The following is a 22,733-nucleotide window of genomic DNA, read 5'->3' as shown; positions in this document are numbered from 1 at the left end:
CCACACACACATATACATACCTGCCATTGATCCTTACCCAATCCTCCCATTCCGATAACCCAGGGGACGTAAGGCTGATTGTACAGCATAATGGGGTAGGATGGGGAGTCACCATATTCCCCGATTTAACAGCTCTGGGGAAAACGGGCAGCACACAATGAACAACTGGGTCACAATATAACCTTACCCTGCCTCTCTTGCACCCAACACGCCTCTCTCCCCAGCCCGCCGTCGATTAGTATATATTTTGTAAATGCTGTCAGAGGACAAAGGCGCAGCGGGAAGCACAAAGCGGATAGGACCTTAAGGGACGGGTAATGTTGGGAAGTAGAGGGATGGACGGGAGAGAAGAGAAAGGGAAGGGAGGGGGCAGAACAGGGCAAGACCGTGTTATCACTTGCCACTTTTTATCAACAAAGTGAAAAATCATCGACGTGATAGCGATTAATTGTTGCTTCGGATGCCATGGAGAGCGTCTGATTATACGGGTCCTGGGCAAGGCTACAGTAATGTTGTGGGTCCTGGCGGGTCCTGGGCAAGGCTACAGTAATGTTGTGGGTCCTGGCGGGTACTGGGCAAGGCTACAGTAATGTTGTGGGTCCTGGCGGGTACTGGGCAGGGCTACAGTAATGTTGTGGGTCCTGGCGGGTACTGGGCAAGGCTACAGTAGTGTTGAGGGTCCTGGCGGGTCCTGGGCAAGGCTACAGTAATGTTGTGGGTCCTGGCGGGTACTGGGCAAGGCTACAGTAGTGTTGAGGGTCCTGGCGGGTACTGGGCAAGGCTACAGTAATGTTGAGGGTCCTGGCGGGTCCTGGGCAAGGCTACAGTAATGTTGTGGGTCCTGGCGGGTACTGGGCAAGGCTACAGTAATGTTGTGGGTCCTGGCGGGTACTGGGCAAGGCTACAGTAGTGTTGTGGGTCCTGGCGGGTACTGGGCAAGGCTACAGTAGTGTTGAGGGTCCTGGCGGGTCCTGGGCAAGGCTACAGTAATGTTGTGGGTCCTGGCGGGTACTGGGCAAGGCTACAGTAGTGTTGTGGGTCCTGGCGGGTACTGGGCAAGGCTACAGTAATGTTGTGGGTCCTGGCGGGTACTGGGCAAGGCTACAGTAATGTTGTGGGTCCTGGCGGGTCCTGGGCAAGGCTACAGTAATGTTGTGGGTCCTGGCGGGTACTGGGCAAGGCTACAGTAATGTTGTGGGTCCTGGCGGGTACTGGGCAAGGCTACAGTAATGTTGTGGGTCCTGGCGGGTACTGGGCAAGGCTACAGTAATGTTGTGGGTCCTGGCGGGTACTGGGCAAGGCTACAGTAATGTTGTGGGTCCTGGCGGGTACTGGGCAAGGCTACAGTAATGTTGTGGGTCCTGGCGGGTACTGGGCAAGGCTACAGTAATGTTGTGGGTACTGGGCAGGGCTACAGTAGTGTTGTGGGTCCTGGCGGGTACTGGGCAAGGCTACAGTAATGTTGTGGGTCCTGGCGGGTACTGGGCAAGGCTACAGTAATGTTGTGGGTCCTGGCGGGTACTGGGCAAGGCTACAGTAATGTTGTGGGTCCTGGCGGGTACTGGGCAAGGCTACAGTAATGTTGTGGGTACTGGGCAGGGCTACAGTAGTGTTGTGGGTCCTGGCGGGTACTGGGCACGGCGACGTTCTCCAAATTACTGTCTCTACATCGCCTCTCATTGCCTATCCAGATGGTAAATAAATATCTACATTGACCTTAAATATAAATGATCACTCCTCTCCTCCCGCCCCATCGGCCTTGACGGCAAACCCACATTAACGTCTCGGGACAAATATCGCTTAAAAATCATTTGCAGACGAAGCTGAAAGCCTGACACTTGAAACTTTTAATCTGAGGGAGGAGTGATGATGGTTCGGCCTTGCAGGCTCACTCGTCCCAACTTCTCGTCCACGCATCAATGGTTGCATTTTCCTTTTTTTCAACAACCCAACCACTTGGGGTGGACGGTAGAGCAACGGTCTCGCTTTATGCAGGTCGGCGTTCAATCCCCGACCGTCCATAAGTGGTTGGACACCATTCCTTCCCACCGCGTCCCATCCCAAATCCTTATTCTGACCCCTTCCAAGTTCTATATATATATATATACAGTCGTAATGGCTTGGCGCTTTCTCCTGATAATTCCCTCCTTTTAACTTGAGGCATCAGTTGGAAGGGAACTATCAGTGGAAAGCGCCAACCCATTACGACTATATAGCACTTGGAAAGGATCAGAATAAGGATTTGGGATGGGACGGGTGGAGGGGGGGGGGGAGGGAGGAATGGAGGAAGACAAGGTCGCTTTATTGGAAATGGGGAAGCGAGGGGGGGGGGGGGGAGGGGGGAGTGGGGGAGCAGGAAGGAGACGGAGCTATGTGAAGCCCCCTGAGGGGTCGAAAGGGTTACATCCTTTACCCACCTTTTATGGGTGAAGGTTACACCCATCACTGAACCTGTTGATGAGGCGGGTTATGGGGGGGACGGAGCCCTGAGCGGCGTCAACACCTCCTACCACAACCACCACCCCCATTACCACTACTAGACCATCAATAGACCAATAGACCATCACTACCCCAAAACGAGGCAGTTGATGAACAAACTAGAGTAGGAGATGCCTCTAGGAGCTAGCGACCGCTGCCTTATGTCTTGAGTACATAGTGGCGCTGAAGGAGTTGATTAAACCTGCTAAGGAAGATGGAGGTACTTTCCCACTTTCTACTAAGGAAGATGGGAGGTACTTTCAAGTCGATTCACACAATCGACTTGGGAATGGTCCAGGACGCACCGAAACGTCGTCCTTTCACCTTCTAGTGTGTGGTCTGGTCTACATTAAATAATGTAGTGCTGAAGATCTTGAAGCACTTCTTGCTCACAGACTTGACAAATAGCTTGGTAGACTCGTCACCTGAAGAGCCACCTGCCACAGGTAACGGTAGCCCAACCTCATTCTGACATTCCTTATTGTACATTGTCTGAAGTGTTTTGCTCTTCCTATTTAATTAGGTATCATATCTAAACAAATCACAACTCCTACTCCCATATTTTTTTTTACTATTAATACATTAGGTACATCTGCATTTGTGCAGTTACCATAGACTATATGAAGGGGAATACAGTGTGTCAAAAAGCTAGCTAACTCCTCCCATCCCCCCGAAAGGCAATGAAAAAGTCTATGGAATTAAATCGCCACATTTCAGTGTCTTGTAACATACTATAGCAATTACCATTTTTGGTAATATTAAAGGCACAGCTTGACAAGAGCAGCTGGCATTGCATCCTAACATCCTCTGGCGTGTGGGCAGAAGTGGCCAGAGTTATGACCCCAAAAGTTTACTTCCAGAAAATAAAAAAGTTTAAAATAAGAGTTCATTGAGCAGAATATTTCCAGAAACTTTTTTGGTGTGATGTTGTAGTGTCCCACCAGATGTGCAGGTCGGTAATATTTATGAGAGGACTCTCATAAAGTGGTAAGAGGCTTGTGAGGCTGGGGATATGAGTGAGGGCTTGTGAGCAGCGAAGGCAATTCCCTCCACAGTGCTGACTTTGTTGTTGACTCGTGTCTGGTGACACGAGATTGTTATAATGCATTCCACTTAGAGGCTACGGTACTAAACATACATGATGTGAATTAAATTTAAAGTATAATGGTTATGTTCATCTTGAAATATACACGGTTTCTCGGTGTATATATACACACACACACACACACACACACACACACACACTGAGAGTTTAGTCTTGGAAGATGTCCAGTGTAAGTGTATTCTCGGTGGCAGGTCAGTAAGGTATTATGACGGCCTTATTAACCCGCCAGAGACTGAGAAGTCTTACCTGGTTGGTTGATGGGGTTCTGGGAGTTCTTCTACTCCCCAAGCCCGGCCCGAGGCCAGGCTTGACTTGTGAGAGTTTGGTCCACCAGGCTGTTGCTTGGTCCACTTGGCTGTTGTTATCCAAGTCTTAACCCCAACACCACACTAAATTTAAAGGAGACAGGCATATGAAGAAAGTCGACAATTTCCTTATGAAGACTGACTAGGACACAGAAATTTACATTCTTTTAAAAGGTGTACAGTTATGTGTGAACTAACTGAAGCACTCGAGTCGACGGAGAGATTATAGACATGTAAACATTGTTTTAAAACTATTACTCAAGACATAACGAGAAATATGGGACTGAAATGTTATAATATTTAGATGTTGACAAGAAATGTACAAACATTTGCTCGGAAGTAATGTTTCAATTATCATTTGGCAACCAAGAAGTTAATTCACTGGAGAGGTTCAGGCATAGGTTAGATAGATTAGCTGCCTTGTCTGGGCCAATAGGTCTTCTACAGTACCCTTTTTCATTAAGTGCCTATTCACCCAAACTCTACGTAACTTCAAGGATCTCGCACTTGCACAGATTGGTGGGTATGGACAGGTGTGTGCAACTTGGTGTCACACCTTGCCGGCTCCACCCCCAGGACGTGTATAGTTAAGTGCCACACTTTCTTCTCCCAGTGGTGGCACAAAACAGCCTCAGTGTAACGACACTTCTGTCACGGCCGGAGAGGACTTGTGACAGGCTTGTGACACGAAAAAAAAGAACAGTTTTTTTTTGGGACGAGTGTGAAGGGCCGCATGTGTTGAAAGGTGAGAGATATTACGTACATTTTGAAGGCTAATAACGGTATGTCGTAAGTAGTGTGTTCACCTGGGGTAGTAGCGTATAGGTGTACACCTGCTGCTTCCAGGTGTACACCTGCTGCTCCCCAGGTGCACACCTGCTGCTCCCCAGGTGTACACCTGCTGCTCCCCAGGTGTACACCTGCTGCTCCCCAGGTGTACACCTGCTGCTCCCCAGGTGTACACCTGCTGCTCCCCAGGTGTACACCTGCTGCTTCCAGGTGTACACCTGCTGCTCCCCAGGTGTACACCTGCTGCTCCCCAGGTGCACACCTGCTGCTCCCCAGGTGCACACCTGCTGCTCCCCAGGTGTACACCTGCTGCTCCCCAGGTGTACACCTGCTGCTCCCCAGGTGTACACCTGCTGCTCCCCAGGTGTACACCTGCTGCTCCCCAGGTGTACACCTGCTGCTCCCCAGGTGTACACCTGCTGCTCCCCAGGTGTACACCTGCTGCTCCCCAGGTGTACACCTGCTGCTCCCCAGGTGTACACCTGCTGCTCCCCACGTGTACACCTGCTGCTCCCCACGTGTACACCTGCTGCTCCCCAGGTGTACACCTGCTGCTCCCCAGGTGTACACCTGCTGCTCCCCAGGTGTACACCTGCTGCTCCCCAGGTGACTGGTGTACAGCGGGAGCTTCAGGTCCTCGGCCTATACCCTCATGGGTAGATAACAGCGTTCCGAGCGGAATTTCACCTCCGTGTTAGGGGAATGTTGTCGACTATCGCCTCAGACATAAATAACCAGGAAGTGTGTCGTGTACCCTGGGAGGGCGTAGCGACGATTTATGTGTCGTAGCGACGATATACATGGGTCGTAGCGACGATATACATGTGGTTTAGCGACGATATATGCGACGGCAGTGAGGAAGGTGGTGGTGACCCCAGCCAGCCAGACTGGCTCGCTCACTCTCCGCTCTTGTGGTCCGCAGTCAGCCTAACTAACTCTTGTGGATAATTATCCGTCGTAAGGCACTACGGGCTCACCATAGCCCGTGCTACTTGGAACTGTTCCAGGTAGCGAATCTTTAACAATAACATATCCCTCGTGTCGAAGCATCACTCAGGCTGACGGACGCCAGTCGTTAGTTTGGTGACTGTGGTTAGGGGACGCCTGAGGCTATGCGGGCTGAGAGACTGGCACCTACCTTAATTGTGTAGTTTCCGCGGATCAATGGCCCTGCGGCCCGGTCGTCAACCAGGCCTCGGAGACCGGATAGCCCGGCCGGTCCTTCGCGAATTGTTAGACAGACCAACGAATTGAAATATCGGTGTAAATTAGGCCTGTCTGGTATAGGCCTACTCAAGTGTAAATTTTGGGTTCTTTAGACATAATGAGATTGATAGGCTTATCAAGGTCCACCAATGGCGGGCCTTACCCAGAACAGTCGACTAATTTCAGGATTCTTATTTACTACTAGGTGAACAGAGGCATGAGGTCTCGGGAAACTACTTTAATCTATCTGTCATGCCATGCCCGGGAATCGAACGTGGGCCCAGTCGGTCGTGAGCCGATTGCTCACTCTGCATTTATACAACTTACCTTCGACTGTAAGACTTGCCCAAGTCCGAAAAATTTTGGACTTGGGGAAGAGTTATGAGGATACTAAGACGGCCAACACCCAGGACGTGACAGACGACGACCACACGTCCTGACGTGACAGACGACAACCCCACACGTCCTGACGTGACAGACGACGACCCCACACGTCCTGACGTGACAGACGACGACCCCACACGTCCTGACGTGACAGACGACGACCCCACACGTCCTGACGTGACAGACGACGACCCCACACTTCCTGACGTGACAGACGACGACCCCCACACGTCCTGACGTGACAGACGACGACCCCACACGTCCTGACGTGAGACACGACGACCCCACACGTCCTGACGTGACAGACGACGACCCCACACGTCCTGACGTGACAGACGACGACCCCACACTTCCTGACGTGACAGACGACGACCCGCACACGTCCTGACGTGACAGACGACGACCCCACACGTCCTGACGTGACAGACGACGGCCCCACACGTCCTGACGTGACAGACGACGACCCCACACGTCCTGACGTGAAAGACGACGACCCCACACGTCCTGACGTGACAGACGACGACCCCACACGTCCTGACGTGACAGACGACGACCCCACACTTCCTGACGTGACAGACGACGACCCCCACACGTCCTGACGTGACAGACGACGACCCCACACGTCCTGACGTGACAGACGACGACCCCACACGTCCTGACGTGACAGACGACGACCCCACACGTCCTTACGTGACAGACGACGACCCCACACGTCCTGACGTGACAGACGACGACCCCACACGTCCTGACGTGACAGACGACGACCCCACACGTCCTGACGTGCCAGACGACGACCCCACACGTCCTGACGTGCCAAACGACGACCCCCACACTTTCGAGAAGACTGATCAAGTATTGAGCATTTCACGTTCATCACAAGTTCCCCATTAGCTGTCCTTCACTCACCGTCAGGTAGACAGGCAAGAGCCCTGACCTGTCTGTGGCACCAGCAGGAATACCGGAGGCCCGTATCCGGTCCCTGTCCTCCAGCAGCGGCTCAACAAGCCCGGCTGCCATTATGGCAAACCACATCCAAACTACTTGCTGTGGCAGTCGAGTTACTCCGGATCGCTCACCGCCACCAACTGGGAAAGGGGAAATGCTTTTGGGCGCGGAGAGAGGGGTGGGGGAGGCAACAGGGAGGGGAAGAAAGGGAAGGTAAAAGGGGGTTGCAGGAAGTGATTAGGCGCTGGAAATGACCGGCATGTGACACACACACACACACACACACACACACACACACACACACACACACACACACACACACACACACACACATACCCGAGCTGAGAGGTATGAGCTACGAGGAGAGACTACGGGAATTAAACCTCACTTCGCTGGAAGACAGAAGAGTTAGGGGGGACATGATCACCACATTCAAGATTCTGAAGGGGATTGATAGGGTAGATAAAGACAGTCTATTTAACACAAGGGGAACACGCACAAGGGGACACAGGTGGAAACTGAGTGCCCAAATGAGCCACAGAGATATTAGAAAGAACTATTTTAGTGTCAGAGTGGTTGACAAATGGAATGCATTAGGGGGTGATGTGGTGGAGGCTCACTCCATACACAGTTTCAAGTGTAGATATGACAGAGCCCGATAGGCTCAGGAATCTGTACACCTGTTGATTGACGGTTGAGAGGCGGGACCAAAGAGCCAGAGCTCAACCCCCGCAAACACAACTAGGTGAGTACAACTAGGTGAGTACACACACACACCGGTGGGGAACCGGTGGCCGAGCGGACAGCACGCTAGACACGTGATCCTGTGGTCCCGTGTTCGATCTCCGGCGCCGGCGAGAAACGATGCGCAGTTTCTTTCACTCTATGCCCCTGTTACCTAGCAGTAAATAGGTACCTGGGAGTTAGTCAGTTGTCACGGGCTGCTTCCTGGTGTATGTGTGTGTGTGGTGTAGGAAAAAAATAGTAGTAGTAGTAGAAACAGTTGATTGACAGTTGAGAGGAGGGCCGAAAGAGCAGAGCTCAACCCCCGCAAGCACAATTAGGTGAGTATACTGTTATGATCTCAGCCTGCAGGAGAAACGAGTCTCCCTTCTTGAGAGTTATTCAGCAAGCCTGACCTAACTAGAAGGTCTAGCAAATATTGAGGTGATAACCCATGTGAAAAATGGTATGGTGGATTCAATGAACAATTTAAGATTATGGGCAATGAAGAAGAAAACAGATAAATGACTGGCTAGGAGATGTGGACATTTTGCTGGAGCGTGAGGCTCGCTTCTGGAAGGGCTTTGACCTCACTTGAGTGCCAGACATCGCAGGGGGAAGCCGCGCTCCGTTTGAGCTCCCGTCAGAAGGGAACCCCTAGTGATATATCTCGAAGAGAAGAGAAGTGTGCGGACGTACCAGCTGTGGAATCGAGCTGGGAACGTTGTGGTCTCAAGTCCTGGTCGACGAGCAGATATTAAATCGCCCAGAAGCATTATTGTGGGCCGTGGGAGCGCCCTGACCAGACGCCGTCAGAGGGAAAGCGCCCTCGACCAATTAATCTGTGGTAAGCACGATAAACGCCAGTTCATAGTGATTGCTTATATTTGGTCGTGTGCCCAGCGACAGTAGCGATGTTTATTTATAAGTTAGACATGTTTTAATAAGGCAGAAGGCCTGAAATAAGAGAGTGGAGAGGGAGGAACACGGAGCGACGTGCGCCCCCTCTGAGCGCTGGCGGACGACTGAGGGAGCCTGGCTCCGGATGGAGGAAGACCCTCCCAGCGAGTGAGGACCGCCGCCAGGCGAGGTGGAGTATGGACCCGCCCAAAACGGGGGAGTCCACTCTCACTGTATGTAGAGAACAGATAGAGGTTTGAGGCAAACATATTGTGTGAATATTTTTTGTTTATGTGTTAAAGGGGAACATTTTATTGGAGTGTCGATGGGTTGCAGGTTTGTTCTTTGGGGAAGAAGTTGCTGAGCACTTCGAAGCCAGCAGATGAAGTAGCTGATGAGACTCCAAGGTAGTGGAGCAGAGGACCTCGAGCTGTGAGGAGAAGCAGCAGTGAAGAGGAGTGTCACGTGCTTCTGCAGAGGTGGAGAAGCACCATAGTTGCTCGGGGAAACTTCATGGTGTAGCAGCCAAGAGAGCTGTGGAGGAACGTAGCAGAAGGGTGAAGCGCCGTAGTTACTCAAGGAAACTTCATGATAGCAGCCTGGAGGAGCTGCAGAGGATCCTGGTAGTGAAGCCCGGAAGAACCTAAGGATATTAGGGTTGTGAACTTCCAGAGGTGGAAGGGGAAGTTCTGGTGGATTACTTATAGGGAGTTGATAGTGTTTGGTTGTCATTAGCGTGCAAGACGCAGTGAGAGGTGAGTGAATGTTTGCATTCTTATGTCAAGGAGTGATTTATTCTGAAGCTTAGAGTTGCAGTCGTAGGCTTGATTACCTACAGATATATGTGCTCGAGGACTGACAGTGATCGATTAATCATTGTTGTGTATCAATGAACATTTATACTGATATATGTTATTGCATTCAAATGCTGGTTTTCTATATATACATTATCTTGCTGATAGTGCAACAGTGTATGTAGGCTTGACCAACTTGAGGAGGTTAATAGTATCAGGTGGTGAACCAGGAGATAGGATACCACTTGATAAGCTGATAATAGAGTTCTGAAGGTGTTGGAGTGCAACCTGATTGTGATATTATAGAGTATAGGATTCATTATTATTATATGTGTGTATGTATCGTGTATGTGCTTTGTCCAGTAAATGTGTCACAATTTGCTGGTGTTTGCCCTTGTCCTAGTGAGGCTTCCCAGGAAGTAGTGAAGGAGGAGAGAGAAAGAGAAAGAACCAAGAACCACTGCTGTGGACAGGGTAAGAGGTAATTCTAGTAAGTCATAGGGGATTGAGGAGATCATATCTCATAAGGAGAGAGTGGGGAGTCACAGCGGCTCGAGTGGGTGTGTGCACGTGACAACGAGGCTAAGTGTTGGAGCCGCATCCCCTAAACGTGTGACGCTGAGCCCCTCTCCAAGAGCCAGAAGCGCCAAGGGTGATCTCCTAGTATAAGCACTCTGCCGAGTTGTGGGTTGGGTTGTCCATAGAGAAGGATCGACGACGACAACACCAACCAACCCACAGTCTATAATAAATTGGGGGCCTGTCCGGGAGAGTGAACTGACACACCCACACCCTGTCCAAGAGTGGATTTGTACACCCCTGCTGAGATAAACTGTGTGACCGCAGGTGTATACTCTCTCTCTTGGGAAGACTCACAGGACAAAGATGGATAAGGTGCAAGCGTTTGTGGAGTCAGGCAAGCCTGAGGACTTGGAAGGTTGCACGAGGGATCAATTGAAACAAATAGCAGAAAAATGTGGCATCAGGTTGAAAGCATCTAAAGTAGCTGGGATGAAGGATGAGATCCTGAGGCAGTTAAGAGCCAAAAATGAAGCGGCAGAACAAGGAGCCCAAAAAGGAGCTGAAAGTGGAAAGGGGGATGATGGGCAGGATGAAGTGAGATCCCAGGGATCGAGTAGGAGCAGCAAGAGTAGCCGCAGTAGTAGGAGTAGCCGAAATAGGAGCTTGGAGAGATTCCAGTTAGAGCTCCAGATCCAACAACAGCGTGAGGAGAGACAGTTCCAGCTGGAAAAGATGAAATTAGAACTCCATATGAAAAATGAAGCCGAGAAGGAAAAAGAGAAAACCAGGCTGGAAGTAGAGAGAGCGAGACTAGAGGTGGAGAAAGAAAAAGAGAAAACCAGAATAAGAGAACTGGAGTTGGAACAAGAGAAAGAAAAAGAAAAAGCCCAGGTCGAAAAAGAAAAAGCCCAGGTCGAAAAAGAAAAAGAGAGAACAAAACAAATGCAGATAGAAGCGAATAGAACCTTGGCTGAGCAAAGGATTGAACATGGGTTGCCAGAGAGCACCACCCAGGTATCACACTCACAAGATGTTAGGGTTAGGGAGAAGGACATTCCCTTGTTTGTTCCCGAAGAGGCAGAGAGCTTCTTCGAGCATTTTGAGAAAGTAGCCAGCATCAAAGAGTGGCCACAGGAGGAATGGGCCCAGCTGGTCCAGTTAAGATTGACCGGTGCAGCCAGGGAGGCATACACCCAATTGTCGCTGGAAGAGTGCCAGGATTACGCCACAGTAAAGAGCAGCATATTGCGCTCGTTTCAGTTAACCCCAGAAGCTTATAGGAAGCGCTTCAGAGAGATGATCAAAGTTGGAGCGTGTACGTTTGCTGAGACAGCAAGAGATCTGGAAAGACGATTCCAGAAGTGGATTGAGGCTGCTGGAGTTGGATCTTACGCTGACCTGAAGCAACTGATGGTCATGGAGAAGTTCTTGGAGATGATGCATCCTGAAACAAAGTTCAAGATCCAAGAAGCAGGGATAAAGGAGGTGAAAGATGCCGCAGATAGGGCGGATATGATTACTGAAGCGTACAAGAGCTTAAGGGAGAACAGAGTAAGAAGCGAGGCGAGACGCAGCAATAGCAGACCCAGTGGAGTCTGGGGAGGAAGAAGTTTTGGGGGGCAGACAAGCAGACCAGCTAGTTTTAAGCCCCAGGAAGGAAAGTTGCCGAGTCCGCCTGCTGGAGGTAAGCAGGAAAATAAAAATGTGCAGAGGAGACAAGAGTCCAATGAAGCTCCACAGAGTATGAGTAGTACATCTGGCCCGAGGAACTCCAATACGAGTGGGCAGAGTCAGAGCCACTCGGGGGCGTATAGGAGAGATTTCTCCCAAATGAGATGCTACAAGTGCAACAGATCAGGTCACATGATGCGAGATTGTCGGCAGGGCAAGAGAGTCGTGACCCTGACGACATGTGATCCCCGGAAGAAGTACGTTGATGTACAACAAGACAAACCACAGAAGGTAGATTTGATGAACGAGCGGTATAGGCCGTTCATTAGTAAAGGTTGGGTCGGCATAGGTCGTCAACCCGAGGTGGAGGTTAGTATCCTCAGGGATACTGGAGCCAATCAGAGCTTGATTCTGAGAGGCCTAATAAGAAATGATCGACTGTTAGCTGGCAGTAGGAGGATAAAGGTTCATGGGTTGTTGTCTAAGAGTGACATGCCCGTGTGTGCTGTCCAGTTGAAGTCAGATTATTTGTCGGCGGAGGTGATGTTGGGAGTGTGCCCCAACATACCTGTTCCAGGAGTCCAAGTGATCCTGGGGAACGACTTGTGTGGGTCCAAGGTGCTGCCAGAGCTGATAGTAAAAGCTGTGCCGGAGGTGAACCAGAAGGACCGCGGTACAAGTGGAACGCCGGACAAGATAGATCTAGCCAGCATCCTTGAAAATGAGGCAGAGGACAGTCAAGTCATCGTATACCCGGCCTGTGTAGTGACAGAGTCGGACGTAGCCGCCGAGGAAGACATTGGAGATGATATGGCAGTGTCGACTCCACCAAGGGAGGAGGTCAACATGGACATGTCTGGGCTGTTCGACGAAGATCGAGCTCAGAAGAATGAGGATTCGAGGAGACAGGAAGTGAAAATGACCCTACCTGAAAAGTTCAGCGTGAACCGAGCGGACCTGATTAGGGCTCAGAAAGAGGAGTTTATAGATCTAATCAGGGAGGCAAAAGGGGGAAATTCATGTCCGGAGTCCCCCGTGTATTACTACTTGGACGATGATGTACTAATGAGGAAATGGCGACCGGACAAAGCCGGCGCAGATAAGGTATGGTTGGAGAAGCACCAAGTGTTAGTGCCGAAGGAGTTTAGGGCGGCTGTGTTAGAACTAGCCCACTCCGAAGATATGGCAGGGCATTTAGGGGTGAAGAAGACCTTAAATAAGGTGCAGGAGCACTTCTACTGGCCGAACGTGTGGAAGGAGGTAAAGAAATATTGTAGGACATGTTTGGCGTGCCAACGTGCAGGTAAGCCGGCTCCGGCTATACCAAAGGCACCCTTAAAGCCCATACCGGCATTTGGCGAGCCTTTTGAGAGAGTCTTGATAGACTGTGTAGGTCCGTTGCCGAGGACCAGAAAAGGCCACGAGTACTTGCTGACCATAATGTGCACGGCCACCCGTTTCCCTGAAGCAATCCCCCTGAGAAGAGTGACGTCGAGAGCCGTTCTGGATAGACTACAGAACTACATTGCGTGGGTAGGAATGCCCAAGGTTATCCAGACGGACCACGGGAGTGTCTTCCAGTCGAAATTGTTTAGGGAAACTGTGAAAGGATGGAGAGTAGAGCAAGTGCGCTCGTCACCGTATCACCCTCAGTCGCAGGGAGCATTGGAGCGTTTCCATGGAACGCTAAAGAGCTTGTTGAGGATATACTGCGCTGAGGAAGGGAGTAGTTGGGACGAGGCATTACCATCCGTGTTGTTCGCCATCAGGGATGCGGTAGTAGAATCACTCGGATTCACCCCATTTCAACTGGTGTACGGACACTCCGTAAGGAGCCCAGTGGGCGCGCTGAAGGAGCAGCTCACCGTGGATAGGCCTAAGGTGGACGTGGGAAAATATGTGAAGACTTTTAGAGAGCGACTCTCTAGGGCCAGAGATTTGGCCAAGGAAAATTTGAGGACATCCCAGGCAGAGATGGTAAGGTACCACGACAGGAAGGTGAAGGGCAGGAAATTTCAAGAAGGAGATCAGGTGTTAGTCCTACTACCGGTAAAAGGAAGTATATACGAGTCGAGATTTTGTGGACCATATACCATCCAGAAGGCATTAGGGGATGTGAATTATGTAATCCACATGCCAGATCGTCCGAGGAAGTCACAGGTTTGCCACATGAACATGATAAAGAGGTACTATGACAGAGATAAGCCTCTTGGCGATGAAGAACCGATGGAAACCCCATTGCAGGCGACGGTGCTGTGTGGAGGAGACGGCAAAGGGATAGAAGAGGAGAACTGTAAGTTAGAGAGGGCCGATGGCGCGAAGATATCAAATACAGAAAGCCTGGCCAAGATAGGTGAGCGTCTGGGTCATTTGGAGGATGACCAACGCCAGGAGCTAGTGGAGATCCTACGGAGGAATAAGTCGTTATTCACGGACGTGCCCAGAAGACACCGCGGAACGGTGCATGAAGTGAATGTAGGGAGTGCTGAGCCCATCAAGCAGCACCCTTACAGAGTTAACCCGGAGAAAGCGGCGGCAATGAGAGCAGAAGTGAAGTATCTGCTAGATAACGACTTGGCAGAGGTTAGCGACAGTGACTGGAGTTCGCCGTGCCTCCTCGTGAAGAAGAGTGATGGCACGTACCGGTTCTGCACCGACTATAGGAAAGTGAATGCAGTCACAGTCGCTGACTCGTTTCCGATACCGCGCATTGACGATTGCATAGATCGGATTGGGAGTGCACGGTATGTCTCGAAGATAGACCTGTTGAAGGGATACTACCAGATTCCCCTGTCCGAGGAGGCCAAGAGGATCTCAGCGTTCGTGACACCCGACGGCTTGTACCAATATAAAGTGGTGCCGTTCGGAATGAAGAATAGTGGTAGTTGTTTTCAACGAGTAATGAATCAGGTATTACAAGGCGCGACTGGATGTGCAGTGTACATCGATGATATTGTGGTGTTCGCTGATTCCTGGAAGGATCACGTGGATCGACTTTTAGATTTGTTCGATCGGTTGGAGAAGGCCAACATGACGATCAACTTGGCAAAAAGCGAGTTCGGGAGAGCCCGCCTGGAGTACCTTGGATATATAGTAGGGCAAGGCGAGGTTGCTCCGGTAAGAACAAAGGTGGAGGCCATTGACAACTTCCCGGTGCCCAGGAGTAAGAAAGAATTGTTGAGATACCTCGGTATGATTGGGTATTACCGGAAGTTCTGTGAAAATTTCTCCACCATAGCCGCTCCTATGACGAGTTTGCTATCAAAGAGCAAGAAGTGGGAGTGGAATGGAACAGCACAAGAAGCGTTCGAGAAGACCAAAAGACTGTTGACTGAGGCACCTGTACTAGTGTCGCCAGATTTTAAAGCGCCGTTTGCGTTATTTGTAGATGCCAGTGATATAGGGGCCGGAGCTGTACTGACGCAGCGGAATGATGGAATTTACCGCCCCGTGTCCTTCTTCTCGAAGAAGTTCGTTAAGCACCAGAGGTCGTACAGTACAGTCGAGAAAGAGACTTTGGCCCTGGTGATGGCGTTGAAACATTTTGAAGTGTATGTGAGTGGGGGAGGACACCCAGTGACGGTTTATACAGACCATAATCCCCTAGTTTTCCTAAAGAAAATGAAGCATGCAAACCAGAGATTAACCAGATGGTTTTTATCGCTCCAAGAGTATGACCTGATGATAACGCACATAAGAGGGCGAGACAATGTAGTGGCTGATGCGTTATCTCGAGCCTAGCCACTAGAATAACTCTCAAAAATAAGGGGAGGGGAGTGTTATGATCTCAGCCTGCAGGAGAAACGAGTCTCCCTTCTTGAGAGTTATTCAGCAAGCCTGACCTAACTAGAAGGTCTAGCAAATATTGAGGTGATAACCCATGTAAAAAATGGTATGGTGGATTCAATGAACAATTTAAGATTATGGGCAATGAAGAAGAAAACAGATAAATGACTGGCTAGGAGATGTGGACATTTTGCTGGAGCGTGAGGCTCGCTTCTGGAAGGGCTTTGACCTCACTTGAGTGCCAGACATCGCAGGGGGAAGCCGCGCTCCGTTTGAGCTCCCGTCAGAAGGGAACCCCTAGTGATATATCTCGAAGAGAAGAGAAGTGTGCGGACGTACCAGCTGTGGAATCGAGCTGGGAACGTTGTGGTCTCAAGTCCTGGTCGACGAGCAGATATTAAATCGCCCAGAAGCATTATTGTGGGCCGTGGGAGCGCCCTGACCAGACGCCGTCAGAGGGAAAGCGCCCTCGACCAATTAATCTGTGGTAAGCACGATAAACGCCAGTTCATAGTGATTGCTTATATTTGGTCGTGTGCCCAGCGACAGTAGCGATGTTTATTTATAAGTTAGACATGTTTTAATAAGGCAGAAGGCCTGAAATAAGAGAGTGGAGAGGGAGGAACACGGAGCGACATGCGCCCCCTCTGAGCGCTGGCGGACGACTGAGGGAGCCTGGCTCCGGATGGAGGAAGACCCTCCCGGCGAGTGAGGACCGCCGCCAGGCGAGGTGGAGTATGGACCCGCCCAAAACGGGGGAGTCCACTCTCACTGTATGTAGAGAACAGATAGAGGTTTGAGGCAAACATATTGTGTGAATATTTTTTGTTTATGTGTTAAAGGGGAACATTTTATTGGAGTGTCGATGGGTTGCAGGTTTGTTCTTTGGGGAAGAAGTTGCTGAGCACTTCGAAGCCAGCAGATGAAGTAGCTGATGAGACTCCAAGGTAGTGGAGCAGAGGACCTCGAGCTGTGAGGAGAAGCAGCAGTGAAGAGGAGTGTCACGTGCTTCTGCAGAGGTGGAGAAGCACCATAGTTGCTCGGGGAAACTTCATGGTGTAGCAGCCAAGAGAGCTGTGGAGGAACGTAGCAGAAGGGTGAAGCGCCGTAGTTACTCAAGGAAACTTCATGATAGCAGCCTGGAGGAGCTGCAGAGGATCCTGGTAGTGAAGCCCGGAAGAACCTAAGGATATTAGGGTTGTGAACTTCCAGAGGTGGAAGGGGAAGTTCTGGTGGATTACTTATAGGGAGTTGATAGTGTTTGGTTGTCATTAGCGTGCAAGACGCAGTGAGAGGTGAGTGAATGTTTGCATTCTTATGTCAAGGAGTGATTTATTCTGAAGCTTAGAGTTGCAGTCGTAGGCTTGATTACCTACAGATATATGTGCTCGAGGACTGACAGTGATCGATTAATCATTGTTGTGTATCAATGAACATTTATACTGATATATGTTATTGCATTCAAATGCTGGTTTTCTATATATACATTATCTTGCTGATAGTGCAACAGTGTATGTAGGCTTGACCAACTTGAGGAGGTTAATAGTATCAGGTGGTGAACCAGGAGATAGGATACCACTTGATAAGCTGATAATAGAGTTCTGAAGGTGTTGGAGTGCAACCTGATTGTGATATTATAGAGTATAGGATTCATTATTATTATATGTGTGTATGTATCGTGTATGTGCTTTGTCCAGTAAATGTGTCACAATTTGCTGGTGTTTGCCCTTGTCCTAGTGAGGCTTCCCAGGAAGTAGTGAAGAAGGAGAGAGAAAGAGAAAGAACCAAGAACCACTGCTGTGGACAGGGTAAGAGGTAATTCTAGTAAGTCATAGGGGATTGAGGAGATCATATCTCATAAGGAGAGAGTGGGGAGTCACAGCGGCTCGAGTGGGTGTGTGCACGTGACAACGAGGCTAAGTGTTGGAGCCGCATCCCCTAAACGTGTGACGCTGAGCCCCTCTCCAAGAGCCAGAAGCGCCAAGGGTGATCTCCTAGTATAAGCACTCTGCCGAGTTGTGGGTTGGGTTGTCCATAGAGAAGGATCGACGACGACAACACCAACCAACCCACAGTCTATAATAATACACACACACACACACACACACACACACACACACACACACACACACACACATACACACGAACACACACAACCTACTCAGGGGATCAGAAAATCAAAGACCGACATTCCAAAACGTCAAATACAAAAATGAGCAAATTCCTCATAGGAATACCATAAGAAACGGAACTCTGAGAGAAGACATTACAAGACTCGATAACATACATCAGTTTGTCCCAGTTCAAAAGGCGAGGAACTACAAGGAAGGAACCTACAGTCTAATCAGGAATATAAGGAGATAAAGCAAGTGCAAGGATGTGGAGAATCTAGGAGAAATATGGAACACCAGAAGAGCAGAGGAAGACGCCAGAGAGCCAGAAATGAATATCTCAATGTGACATGAGAAGCGAAAAGATTATGAAAACGATATGGCAAATAAAACAAAGATCCAATCACAGCTGCTTTACGGCCACACCAGGAGGAAAACACAGTAAAGCAACAGGTGGTGATAAAAAGGGGGAACAGGTGCATAGAGAATGATCAGGTACGTGAAGACCTCGGTAAGAGATTCCAGGAGGTTTTCATAATAGAGCAAGGAGAAGTGCCTAAACTTAAGTGGCCATAAACCATGCAGCACTGGAGAATTTTGATACTGTTAGAAATGAGTTTATGAAAGCATCTGGAATAGGACGCGACAAAGGCTCTTGTACCAGACATGATCTCGTCATGGATACCAAACGAGAGAGCACAGGCACCGTGCTGCTACTTCTCTGGTGCTTCAGAGGTCACTGGAAACGGGAAACCTTCCAGGAAGTTGGAAGACAGATGATGCATCCCTATAAATAAAAAGGGTGACAGGTAGGAGGCCACGGGAGACATCTCCCGTCACGCAGGGTGCAGTCGCACCTCCACAGATCTCCAGTATCAGCTCTGGATACTGGTAATGGCTCAAAAGGGCCACCACCTACGGGCTATTCATGCCCGTGCCACCTTTTGGGTGGCTTAATCTTCATCAATCAGTCAATCTGTAGGAGGTCATCACAAGTTACAGCCCCGCTCCTGTGCCAGGCAAGTCCACTACGGGCTCACCATAGGCCGTGCTACTTGGAACTTTTTTCCCCGAGTAGCTGAATCTAAAAAACACCAACAACAGGAGGATATTGAAGGCTATGTATGGGCTATTCATGCCCGTGCCACCTCTTTGGTGGCTTTATCTTCATCAATCAATCGGGCAGAAGGCAGTGGTGTTCAGGCTGGTGTCCGTAACTTGTATACCATGCAAGGTGACGGAGAAGGTTGAGAAAATAAGCGGAGTGAAGAGACTTTGTAAGACACCAACATCATGGTTTCAGGGATGGTAAATCTTGCCTCACAGGTTTAATAAAATTATATGATCAGGCAACACAAAAAATATACGAGAGAAGGGTGGGCAGACTGTAAATTTGTGGACTGTCAGGAAGCCTTTGACTCAGTGCTCCAAAAGTGGCTGGTGCACAAGTTGAAGCAGCAGGCAGGAGTAACAGGTAAGGTGATTCAGTGGATAAGGGAGTATCTAAGCAACAGAAAGCAGCAGCTTACTGTAATGGGTAGATCTTTGAACTGCGAGATGTCTCCATTGGAGTCCCACTAGTGTCTGTACTCGGACCTATCCTGTTTGCTGATGCAGAAATTATGAGGAGGATTAAGACAGAAGAAGATACCAAGAAACTACAAGATGATTTGGACAACCTAAAAGAATGGTCCAACAAGGGACTACTAGAGTTTAACTCAAGGAGACCGGACACAAGGTACCAACTTTGAGAAGAAATCCTTCATGGAAACGGATGGAGAGAAAGATCTAAGAAATTGATATTACACCGAAACTATTTCTTGAAGTCAACCTCAAAAGGATACCATCAGCGGCATTTGTGAGGTTGACCAACATAAGAAGTGCATTTAGAAATTTGTGTAAGGACTCATTCAGAACCTCGTATATCACATATGTCAGACCAATCCTGGAGTATGCGGCTCAGGCGTGAGTTCATAGCTAGTCGAGCACAAGACAAAGTTGGAGAAGATTCAGAGGTATGCCACCAGACTATTCCAAGAACTACGAGTTACGAGGGAACGCTACATAAAATGATCCTTACGTGGACGTGAGACAGAATGGTTAGGGAGACATGACCATCACGTACGAAATTTTTGGGGAAAATTGAAAGGACAGACCATTAAAAATGGATGGTGCTCGCACAAGGGCGAAACAGTGGAAAGTGAGAACCCAAATGAGCAGCCCGTTCTCATAAACAAAGCCAAAAGTGATTCCATCCATCCGCCAACGACTCTCAACTGATGACGTCCGAACACTTCCGGAACAAGTGCTTCACTGACGACTTGTGTTCGAACCACAACGCTGTAAATGCTTCACCCACGTACTGCAAATGCAAATAATCGCCAACAGAACCTAAACATCTAACCTAAATATGCTAATATATAATAATAATAATTTATATTTGAGAAAATTCAAATTTTGAATGAATAATATGATAAAATTGATGAGTGCGTCTTTAGGGTCGACCGTTGGATGGAATGGACTTGGTCTGAAGACGGGTTGAAATGAATTAAGAGACATTTGATTTTTTGTTTCAGTGTCACGGTAGTTAGCAAATGGAATGCATTAGGCAGTGATGTGGTGGAGGCTGACTCCATACAGAGTTTCAAATGTAGATATGATAGAGCCCAGTAGGCTCAGGAATCTGTACACCTGTTGATTGACAGTTGAGAGGCGGGACCAAAGAGCCAAAGCTCAACCCCTGCAAGCACAACTAGGTAAGCGCGCACACACATACATGGAATGCATTAGGCAGTGATGTGGTGGAGGCTGACTCCATACACAGTTTCAAATGTAGATATGATGGCGCTCGAGAAGCTCAGGAATCTGTAGATTAACGGTTGAGAGGCGGGACCAAAGAGCTAAAGCTCAACTCCCCCGCAAGCACAACTAGGCGAGCACGCACGCACGCGCACTCAACCACCGTGACAACCTCACATTACCTGCACGCTAAAACACCCACACTTATCCTCCCTTAGTCGAGAGTCCTGTATTATTTTATCTTATTCTTGCCTCCTTCCAAATTTATAAAATAAAACTTTTATATAAAATATATAAATATATATAAAACTAAATAAAAAAATATATAAAACTATATAAAACTTTATTTGTTTAGATAAACTTCCTGGTTACATAGAAACTACCAGGCGGGTTGCATACTTGTGTTAGCACAAATTACCCACCACTGATTGATTGATTGATGAAGATTAAGACAGCCAAAGAGATGGCACGGGCATGAATAGCCCGTAAACTGTTTAAAATGAGGCGTATACATATACACACATCCCCTCTTTTGTGTATGTATGCATAGAAGAGGAGTCTCACGAACAGGGGGGGGGGACTCAATTAATGTATGATTACGGGTTATTCATGCCCGTGCCGCCTCTTGTGGTGGGTAAATCTTCATCAATCCGTCAATGTAATCCTCGACTATGTTGCTACTTAACGAGCAACCACTTGTGGCTTGCCTTAATAACCTTTTAAGATAAAGCGACAATGAGACCTGGCAAATTAGCCCGTATATAATCTGAAACCAGGCACTTCACGGGACAGTTCACTCGCTTAACTGCCCTATTCCACGTCGGGGGGGGGGGGGGGAGGGACGCTTGTTGGGGGGAAACGACCGGGCAAATACGGCAAAAGAAACGCGTATGAAAGGTAATAGGTATAAATAAGATAGTTGAACCTTTTCCAGTTTAGTCTTATCCTTGACTAGATATGGACTCCATGCTGGGGCTGCATACTCCAGGATTGGCCTGACATATGTGGTATACAAAGTTCTGAATGATTCTTTACACAAATTTCTGAATGACGTTCGTATGTTGGCCAGCCTGGCATATGCCGCTGATGTTATCCTCTTGATATGTGCTGCAGGAGACAGGTCTGGCGTGATATCAACCCCCAAGTCTTTTTCTTTCTCTGACTCCTGTGTGTGTATGTGTATGTGTGTGTGTGTGTGTGTGTGTGTGTGTGTGTGTGTGTGTGTGTGTGTGTGTGTGTGTGTGTGTGTGTGTGTGTGTGTGTGTGTGTACTCACCTAATACATTTGCCCATTTGTTTGTGTGTGTGTGTGTGTGTGTGTGTGTTTACTAGTTGTGTTTACTAGTTGTGTTTTTTTTGCGAGGGTTGAGCTTTGCTCTTTCGGCCCGCATCTCAACTGTCAATCAACTGTTTACTAACTAGTATTTTTTTTTTCCACACCACACACACACACACACACACCAGGAAGCAGCCCGTGACAGCTGACTAACTCCCAGGTACCTATTTACTGCTAGGTAACAGGGGCACTTAGGGTGAAAGAAACTTTGCCCATTTGTTTCTGCCTCGTGCGGGAATCGAACCCGCGCCACAGAATTAAGAGTCCTGCGCGCTATCCACCAGGCTACGAGGCCCTGAAAACGATGTGTGTGTGTGTGTGTGTGTGTGTGTGTGTGTGTGTGTGTGTGTGTGTGTGTGTGTGTGTGTGTGTGTGTGTGTGAAATTGACTGAAATAGTTTTTAATAATAAAGTCTATAATATGTAATGAAATTTACAACATTGATATGTTTAGAAATACTCTTGAGATGCTTCGTGGTCCTCAGGTCAGGATGGCCGAGCGGTCCAAGGCGCTGCGTTCAGGTCGCAGTCCGGTCTTCCGGGCGTGGGTTCGAATCCCACTTCTGACACGAGTGTTTTGTGTTTTCTTTCGTCGGGTTCTCCCCCCTGAACCATGGGGGTTCGAATCCCGCTTCTGACGGATTATAAAGTTAATAGCAACAAGTAAAACTGAGAATCGCAGTGCTGTTCATTTTCTAAATGTTGTCCCAATGTGTCCTTATATCCAGGAGGAATTGTCAGGGGAACCGGGCCGCGGGAACTTTGAGCCCCGAAATCATCGGTAGGTATTAAGATAATTAGGTCTCGACCTTTCTTGAATTGTGCGGCGCTCACTTACTGGATTCGAACTGTGGCTCTTTTTTAGGGCTCTGAACACGTGC

At 48.9% G+C, this 22,733-nt stretch overlaps 1 non-coding gene across 1 annotated transcript; it reads left to right on the top strand.

Moving 5' to 3' along the window:
• The first annotated feature begins 22,337 nt into the window (after positions 1 to 22,337).
• On the top strand, positions 22,338 to 22,421 carry TRNAL-CAG (transfer RNA leucine (anticodon CAG)). Its single transcript has one exon. It is a non-coding gene; the product is annotated as a tRNA-Leu (tRNA).
• The last annotated feature ends 312 nt before the right edge of the window (positions 22,422 to 22,733 follow it).

Source organism: Procambarus clarkii, chromosome 91 (assembly GCF_040958095.1).
Source record: "Procambarus clarkii isolate CNS0578487 chromosome 91, FALCON_Pclarkii_2.0, whole genome shotgun sequence".
In the NCBI taxonomy this organism is placed as follows: Eukaryota; Metazoa; Arthropoda; class Malacostraca; order Decapoda; family Cambaridae; genus Procambarus; species Procambarus clarkii.
Note: the sequence above shows the minus strand (reverse complement) of the source record. Positions and strands in the feature narration are given on the sequence as shown.